The following is an 8152-nucleotide window of genomic DNA, read 5'->3' on the forward strand; positions in this document are numbered from 1 at the left end:
ATGGTATAAAAATGTGCTTAATATCCTTTTGAGTGCAATGCTTGAAAATCAAACCATTTGTTTTGGCAAACCAAAAACCACATCTACCGACTTTCCACAGGGCTTTCCCACTTGAGTCCAGCTCCAACATCCTCGTTTTTTTATTCTGGGAATGACAGTATTCATTTTCGCCAATGGCAAGGTTATCTATAATCAGCTACATCATAGGGTTACCACCTTGGACCTATGATCTCTCAAACTGGTACGTTCCCTATCACCATATGTTGGAGATTTAAGTATTTTCAGGAGTCTAAATTCTTCGGGTTTCGGGGAGCATGATTCTCTTCCTTAATACATTAGATAATATTCGGTACTTTCGGGTTGAGTCGGTCTGGGTGCATGCCCGTTATCGAGTGGGGTTTGGCCATCCCTAACCACATGCCTTCGTGCTAGTACTTTTCACTCTAGCAAATTTGAAAAAATATTGGAGGGACTAAAAATTTAATAAGCTCATTCCACTATAATAATAAAATATCCAAAGCTTATTATTTTAATACATTGAAGTTTATCTTTCTTCACCACATGCAGGACCAGGTGAACAAGGTTGATGACTTATTATGAAGGTTACTATCATGGTTTGCCAAGTTTATGATATATAATATATAGCACTGGAGCAAAAAGTCAAACTACATCGCATGCATGTTGTTTAATTCAGCGGTCATGTATTTTTCTTTTTTCTCCCATAAATTTTTACTACGTACATTGATTAACTTTGTGTCTTTAATGAATTATTGTCTATTGGTTTACACTTTGTAGGGAGAGTTTCATGCACAAAAAAAGACCACTAGGCTACAGAATTAGACGCTTAAGAAATTTAGAGCTGATATATGAACCACGAAGAAGAAGTCAATGTGGTACGTACTGAGGGATACATCAAGCATGACAAATTGACAAGAGTACTTCTACCTAACTTTTTGGACTCTGTCGTGAGTCAAAACACTCTGAAGATAACAATCAGAATATAAAAAATTATCTTCTCAAAAAAAAAAAAAAATTATCATAAAACTTGCCCTCAAGTATATAATTTTTAATAGTTAAAAAAAAATGACGGTCGTTCTATCGGTAAGCGTAAGACGAAGTCATATTTGATGACTTGATGTTAAAACTTAAAAAGTACCCACAAATACATCATTCCCATGTATTGGACCACTTTTCAAATAGTGGGTATATTGATATTTTTACCAGAAGGTAAAATTGATTCCATACTAAATAATCTCCTTCCATGAAGGTTTTCAATCAACCTTTCTTATTGTAAGCTCATTCCACTCTTTATTATTTTATAAGGTACGATCTCATTTAAACCATCTATATGTGCTTCATTTAGATATTCTAACTTATGGTATGAGATTCTTAAAAAGAAAAGTAGTTACTTATGTTATGTGATGACTCGCAGAACATCATCACGTCCATTTACTAAAATACATGTATATCAACTGTTATTAAAATTTATTAGACCCGTTGTTTTAAAAAAATTATACAAAAATAGCATTATCATTTTATGTACTAATTAACAGAGGCTAGTGGTTCCTCAAAAAGAAAAAAAAAAAAAAAAAAAAAACGGAGGCTAGTGGTTAAACGGAAGGATTGGATTGATAAAATTAAAACCTTAGGAACCAAACTAACAACTCATCAAAATGTTGAGGGTCTAAATTGTTTTTAACCAAAAAAAAAAAAAAATGTGGAGCATTAAAGACCAGTGGAAGTTGCATTCACAACCAAGATAAAAACATGTGGGCATTAGAGACCTGTGGAATTTTCTTTCACAACCAAAAAAGAAAAAGAAAATAAAAAAAGATGTTACTTGTTAGTTGTTAGCATATTATCAGGAATGGTCAAGATTCTCCATGGAAAACATCTCTAATGCTACAAAAGCGTGTGATAGTTTAGTGAGGGACCAAGAAAGTAGAAAGAACCAAATTAAAAAGCTACAGGACTTATGGCATGACCAACAAGACTTATCCTATTACTCCCAAGTCTTGGTTTCACACACAGATTTACTGGAAAAGCTCTTTCTAGGTGAAAATTCTGGACACGTTTGTAGTTGCAGAAAACTTTTACAATTTTTTTTAAATTTTTTTATTAATATGGATAAACTTTTACATCTTTGCTATCATGCTTGGATATTCTGTTAAACAATATTAGTAATACACTTAGTAACAATAAATAACAACAAAAATAACATTTAATTTACACCGTTAATAAACACATGTTAAACTTCAGGGTAAAACTCAAAACTACTCCTTCTATCCCTGTAGGATGAGTTTTACCAATCATCGTATTTTAAACAAAATATTTTGACGGTCTCTATTCATTAGCCTATGAGCAATTTTAATTCTTAAAATTTAAAGCGATCATATTTGGCTCTTAGTAAGCTCGTTTGATTGATCCCTTAGTGTATAAAAAACTTCAAATGATCGATTTTAGTACCTAACAAATTTAAAATGATAGCTTTTAGCTCCTATGAAGCGATGATGTGTCTGAACACGTTATTTAAGAGGCTAAAAACGATCATTTCAAAAGGAGGCTCGTTTCCATGCCCAATCCTAGCTCCCAATCATCGTAAGAATTTCTAGTCTTTGCCCATTAATTATGGAAATCTTTTTGTGTCAATGACCCACAGAGAGCACAAAGGACCACAATGATTGAAGACCAGTCCTTGTGAATGCCGCACTCAAGAATAGTAAAACCATTTCTGATTCAATTATATGGACTCTGCTTTCAAGAATTGTAAAGTGGGTACGGCAGGATGCATTTAAAGATGGAGTCCACTAATTAAAAATTGGTCATGTAGTCTTTTCTCTTTTTCTTTTCCCTTTTCCTTTTCAGACTTGTTCACATTTCTCTTTTTCTTAAACCTAAGCTATTAGGGATCAGGAAAATTATCGAGACAGTCTTATGAGATACTTTCTTTAAGGATCAAAATCGAGTCATCTTCAGTGTGAAAAGAACTTGATCTTTAGGTGAAAGCCATCAAACCATGTATATTTATTACTCTCAATACCTATTTTTCGATGGGCAGAAAAACTTTTCATTTACTTTTTTAGAAATTACAAAACAAATCATGTTAAACCTAGTAAATCCAAATTAAATCAAAATAGGAGATTGATTCAAACTCTAATAAATCCCCACCTTGACCTAAATTCCATTTTGTAAGATTCCCACTTAATCCAAAAAGTGTCTTACTTAAATTTGAAAACCGCCAAAGTTCATCAAATTTCTCCCCATCCTGGTATAAATCAAGCTACCAAATACAAATTCTTATCAAATTTCCATTTTTCTGAGGCTTCTCTCAAGCCACAAAGTGTCCAACGAAAATTACCTATTAATATTAAAATTGAGAGAATAGAAAATTGATGAAAAGGAGCAGAAGGAAGGAAAGTCTAAAGGAACACAGAAAATTACATTGTTCGACTTGATGTAATGTGTGCTCAAAAGTTGTTTACAGTGAATCCTAAGCAAGGTATATATAAAAACTAGAAAATATGGTTAGCCGTAATTAGGATTTACAACATAATTGAGCCTCTTGGGTCATTACACCTAGCAAATCATAAATAATATATTCTTTAACACACGCACAAAAAAAAAAAAAAAAAAAAAAATCTTCCCAAGTTACCTCCAAATGTGCTAAAAACGCCAAATACACCCGAACATGATGTCAAAGTATTAGAATAATGAGCTTCAACTTTCAGTCTAGTGCACCTGTGGTGAGGGAAGATAAATTTCAATGTATTAGAATACTTAGCTTCAAAATTCAAATCGTAACGATGTGGGGAGTGAGGTTTTCTCTACAGTAACAAGAATTTAAAAGATATTATTTAACTCATTACCTACATTTTTTTTTTTTGTTTTTTGTTTTTTTTTTTTGTGCGGAGAATCTCATCTCCTACAAATTAGTTGGTAAATTAAGTATCAACTATCAAGTTTTGTTTTGCCTTTGAGAAAATTCATGATGCAAGAAAACTAATTTGTGTGGGATTTCAATATTTATGGAATTGACAATCCATTTTTTAGAAGATAATTAGAATTATATATGAACAAAAAATAATTTTACAACAAATTCGAACTTCAAATTTCTACAACAAATTAGTTAACTTCGTAGCCTTTAATTTACATGTTAATGTCAGCAATTTTTTTTTTCGGCTGATTCCGAATGCTATGTATAGCCGAATGAGCATATCAAATTTCAATTTGCTCCAATCTTTTCGGTTTTGTTAGAATTAAATAATAATAATTTATAATAATTATAATTATAATAAAAATTATTAACGCTAAGGCCTGTGGCTTTCTAAATGCTATATGATTCCCTCTCCCCACCCCTCAGATCACATGCTCCGGAGATACATTAACAAAGATTTAAAATTAAAAAAATTAATATTAAAATTACCTGTAGCTTGAAGTCTTTATCCGTGGATACAGGTTCTAAAAGGTTTTGTCGAATTAAATGCAATTCAACTAAAGCATCGGTGATGTCCATCCTTTCTCTTGGAACGTCTGTGGAACAAGCAAGTCCAATTTTGAGTATCAAAATCAAGCATTCTTGAATTTTGAGACTTTCATTTTGATCCTCATTGCGAGTGTCATTCATTCTTATTTCTCCCTCTTGTCTTTCCCAAGGAAGATTAGGATCTATAATGTCAATTATTTGTTCTGGTAAATTTGCTTTAACAAAGTCACGAAGATTTAAGCTGTTGAGGAAGATGCTATCAGTAGGCCTTTTTCCTGTGAACATCTCTAACAATAATATGCCATAACTATAAACATCACCGTGTATTGATATCTCGTTTCCCATACCATACTCTGCAATTGCACATAACATATATAGTAATTGCCATACTTTCATACCACAAAAAGAAGGGAAAGAAAAAATCTTACAAATTTTAAAGGATGTTTTTCAAGGCATATAAAAAAAATATAAGAAGAAATTAGAAGAAGAATAAAACCAGAAAATTATGTTTTGACACATTCTATCTTCTAGATACAAAACATCATTATTAAAACAATATTTTTATACTTAGAAGTTAGAATTGTTGTAGGAAATATGGGAAAAGTAAAAGAAAAAAATTTTAAATTTAAGAAATGCAAAATATATTTACCTGGAGGAGTATAACCGATTGTTCCTCTGACCACAATTGAGCTTGATTGATTAGCAGAAGAATCTTGGATGATAGCATGAAGGAATTTTGCCAAGCCAAAGTCACTTACATGTCCCATCATTTTATCATCAAGAAGAACATTGCTAGGCTTGAGGTCACAGTGAACAATTGGTGTTTGGCAATGATGATGAAGATAATCCAATGCACTAGCAACATCAATGGCGATATTTAGTCTTTGAATAAGACTCAATTTCCTTGGATTCTCAAAAGACTCATTAGTTATTGGCGTCGGATGTAACCACTCATCTAGGTCGCCATTTCCAAAGAACTCATATACCAAAGCCTTAAAATCTTGACCTTGATCATCAATACCCGAATATGCTGTGAGTAGCTTTACAAGATTCTGGTGTTTGATGTTTCTTAGAGACTCAAACTCTGCTTTGAAACTTTTGGAAGCTCCACGACGTGCCAGGTTCAGCACCTTGATAGCAACTGTATGTCTATATTGATTAAGAATTCCTTTATACACAGACCCAAAACTACCCACACCAACTAAATTAGCAGAAGAGAATCCATCGGTGGCATTTAGGAGACTTTGGTAAGATACATCCAAAAACAAATTTATTGAATCGGTTGAGGTATTTTCTTTCCTTTTCTTTCTTAAAGAACAAAGAAATAGAGACGATAGAATCAAAGATACGCCAAGAAGCCCAAATAGTATAAAGATAATCAACTTCAACATAGGAGTCAACTTTTTCTTGGATTTTTTGTTGTTGCAGTTAGGAAGTTGAAACTTTGGTATGCCCCCACAAAGCTTACCATTTCCCGTAATCGAAGTTGCACTTGCATTCTTGAAAAGTCCATTTGTTGGTACCTCACCCTCAAAATGGTTGTATGAGAGATTCAATAATTTCAAGAAATCAAAACTCTCCAAAAATTTTGGAATCATGCCAGAAAAATTATTGTTTGAAAGGTCTAAATGTTCAAGACCTCTTAATGATTCCCAAGATGAAGGAACAACCCCTTGGAAAAAGTTTTTTCTCATGGCAAGAAATTCTAGCTTTACACAACTTGCAAGACTTGCCGGTATTTTACCAAATAACATATTTTCAGAAATATCCAAATGTTCTAAATTTTTAAAATTTCCTATTTCCATGGGAAGGACACCAGTGAATTGGTTGCCTGACAAGTCAAGGCTATATGGTGAAAATGAGAGACCAATAACTTGAGAGGATATGACACCGCTAAGATTGTTATGGGGAAGATGAAAAGTTATCAAATTTTGGCATTGACTTAGACTTGAAGGGATGCTTCCCTGAAGATTATTGTCTCCTAAATACAACTCTAACAAATTTGTTAAATTTCCAAGAGAGGATGGAATGTTCCCAATGAAATTGTTTTGAGATAAATCCAAAAATTGTAATTTCTGAAGGTTTCCAAGTATAGAGGGGATGTTACTTGAAAATTTATTGTTCCACATTTCTATATCCTCTAGGTTGATCAGATTCCCTATAACACTAGGAATATTTCCAGATATTTTATTATTATTCAAATAGAAAAAGGTAAGACTAGTTGAGATGTTGCCAATACATTTAGGCAACTCCCCCCCCAAAGTTGTTGGTATTTATCTCCAAATCTCTTAGGTTGGTAGCATTTGACAAAGAACAGAGAAAACTCAAGTCATTTGCTCCTCCATTTCCAAGCTGGTTTTCAGCAATGGAAAACAACCTCACTCTATTTAGCTTCTCTAAAGAAGGAACTTTTCCAGTTAGTTTATTCCCAGCCAAATTTAGAATACATAAATTCGAGGCACTAGATATTGAAATAGGGATAGATCCAATAAACTGGTTGTTGCTGATGGTAAATGTTTCTAAATTTGGTAGAGTGATACCTATGTCTGATGGAAGATGCCCTTGGATTTGGTTAACTGCTACATCAATCTTTGTTATTGAAGAGATATTGAAGAATAATGGAGAAATTGTACCAGACAACCTATTTGAACCCACAGCAAAGATTTCAAGTTTGGTCAATTGGCCAAAAGAATCAGGGATACTCCCACCCAAGTTATTATAAGCTATAGAAAAACCTTCTAGAGATGATAAGTTTCCAAAAGAAGGTGGGATAATTCCCGTCAAAACATTTTTATGAATGGCAAAGATTCGGAGCTTTGACAAGGTGCCAAGCTCTGTGGGGATTTCTCCAACCAGATTATTAACAGCCGCATGAAACACTCTGAGTTTGGCACAACTGGATAAATTGCTAGGAATTGTTCCACTTATTGTGTTATTGTTCAATAGCAAGACTTCTAGTCTGTGCAAACGGCCAATTTCTGGAGGAATTTCATTATAAAAGCTATTGTTTTCAAGGTTTAGCTTCCACAAAAAACTTAAATTTCCAACATTCGGGGATATAGAGCCTACCAGTTTTTGAGAGTGCAGGTCCAACGCAGTGACCCTTTGATGTCGGCGACCACAGGAAACACCTTTCCATTGGCAGAAGTGGATGCTATCGTTCCAAGAGCTCATGACCCCGAGAGGATCTTTACTAATCTTGGCTTTGAAGTCTAGCAATGCCAACCGGTCTGTCTCATTATTCTCACCAAGCACAGAGGTGAAACAAAAGCCAAGGCAGCAGAGAAGGATGAACGTGTGCATGGAAAAAGATGATAATGGTGGAGCTGGAATCAGGTGTGAACAAGGCCCCATGCAATGTGGTTGAAAAGGCTTTTGTTTGACTAAAACGTTAGTTTATCAAGTTTTGAAATGGATGTGTATGTATGGTTGTTTTGCAGCTGAAAAAGAAGCAAATTTATAGCAAGGGAAAGAAGACAAGTAGTCCAAGAAATAGCGATATTCGGACCCACTTGGCCACTCCTAAATTTTGCTAATATTGATGAATCATTGTTAGTCAGAACCTGTAATGGACGATAAGACTGTTGATCATATTTCTTGAACAAAGTCTGCTTGTAAAAGTAGAAAACTAACATCTGTCTCTTGTGCGTATAAAAGAATCAGACAAAT

The 8152-nt window shown here is 33.7% G+C and overlaps 1 pseudogene; it reads right to left on the reverse strand.

Annotated features, from left to right (window-relative positions):
- Positions 1-3461: 3461 nt before the first annotated feature.
- Positions 3462-7862, reverse strand: LOC142614572 (uncharacterized; annotated as a pseudogene).
- Between the last annotated feature and the right edge of the window lie 290 nt (positions 7863-8152).

Source organism: Castanea sativa, chromosome 11, assembly GCF_040712315.1.
Source record: "Castanea sativa cultivar Marrone di Chiusa Pesio chromosome 11, ASM4071231v1".
NCBI lineage: Eukaryota > Viridiplantae > Streptophyta > Magnoliopsida > Fagales > Fagaceae > Castanea > Castanea sativa.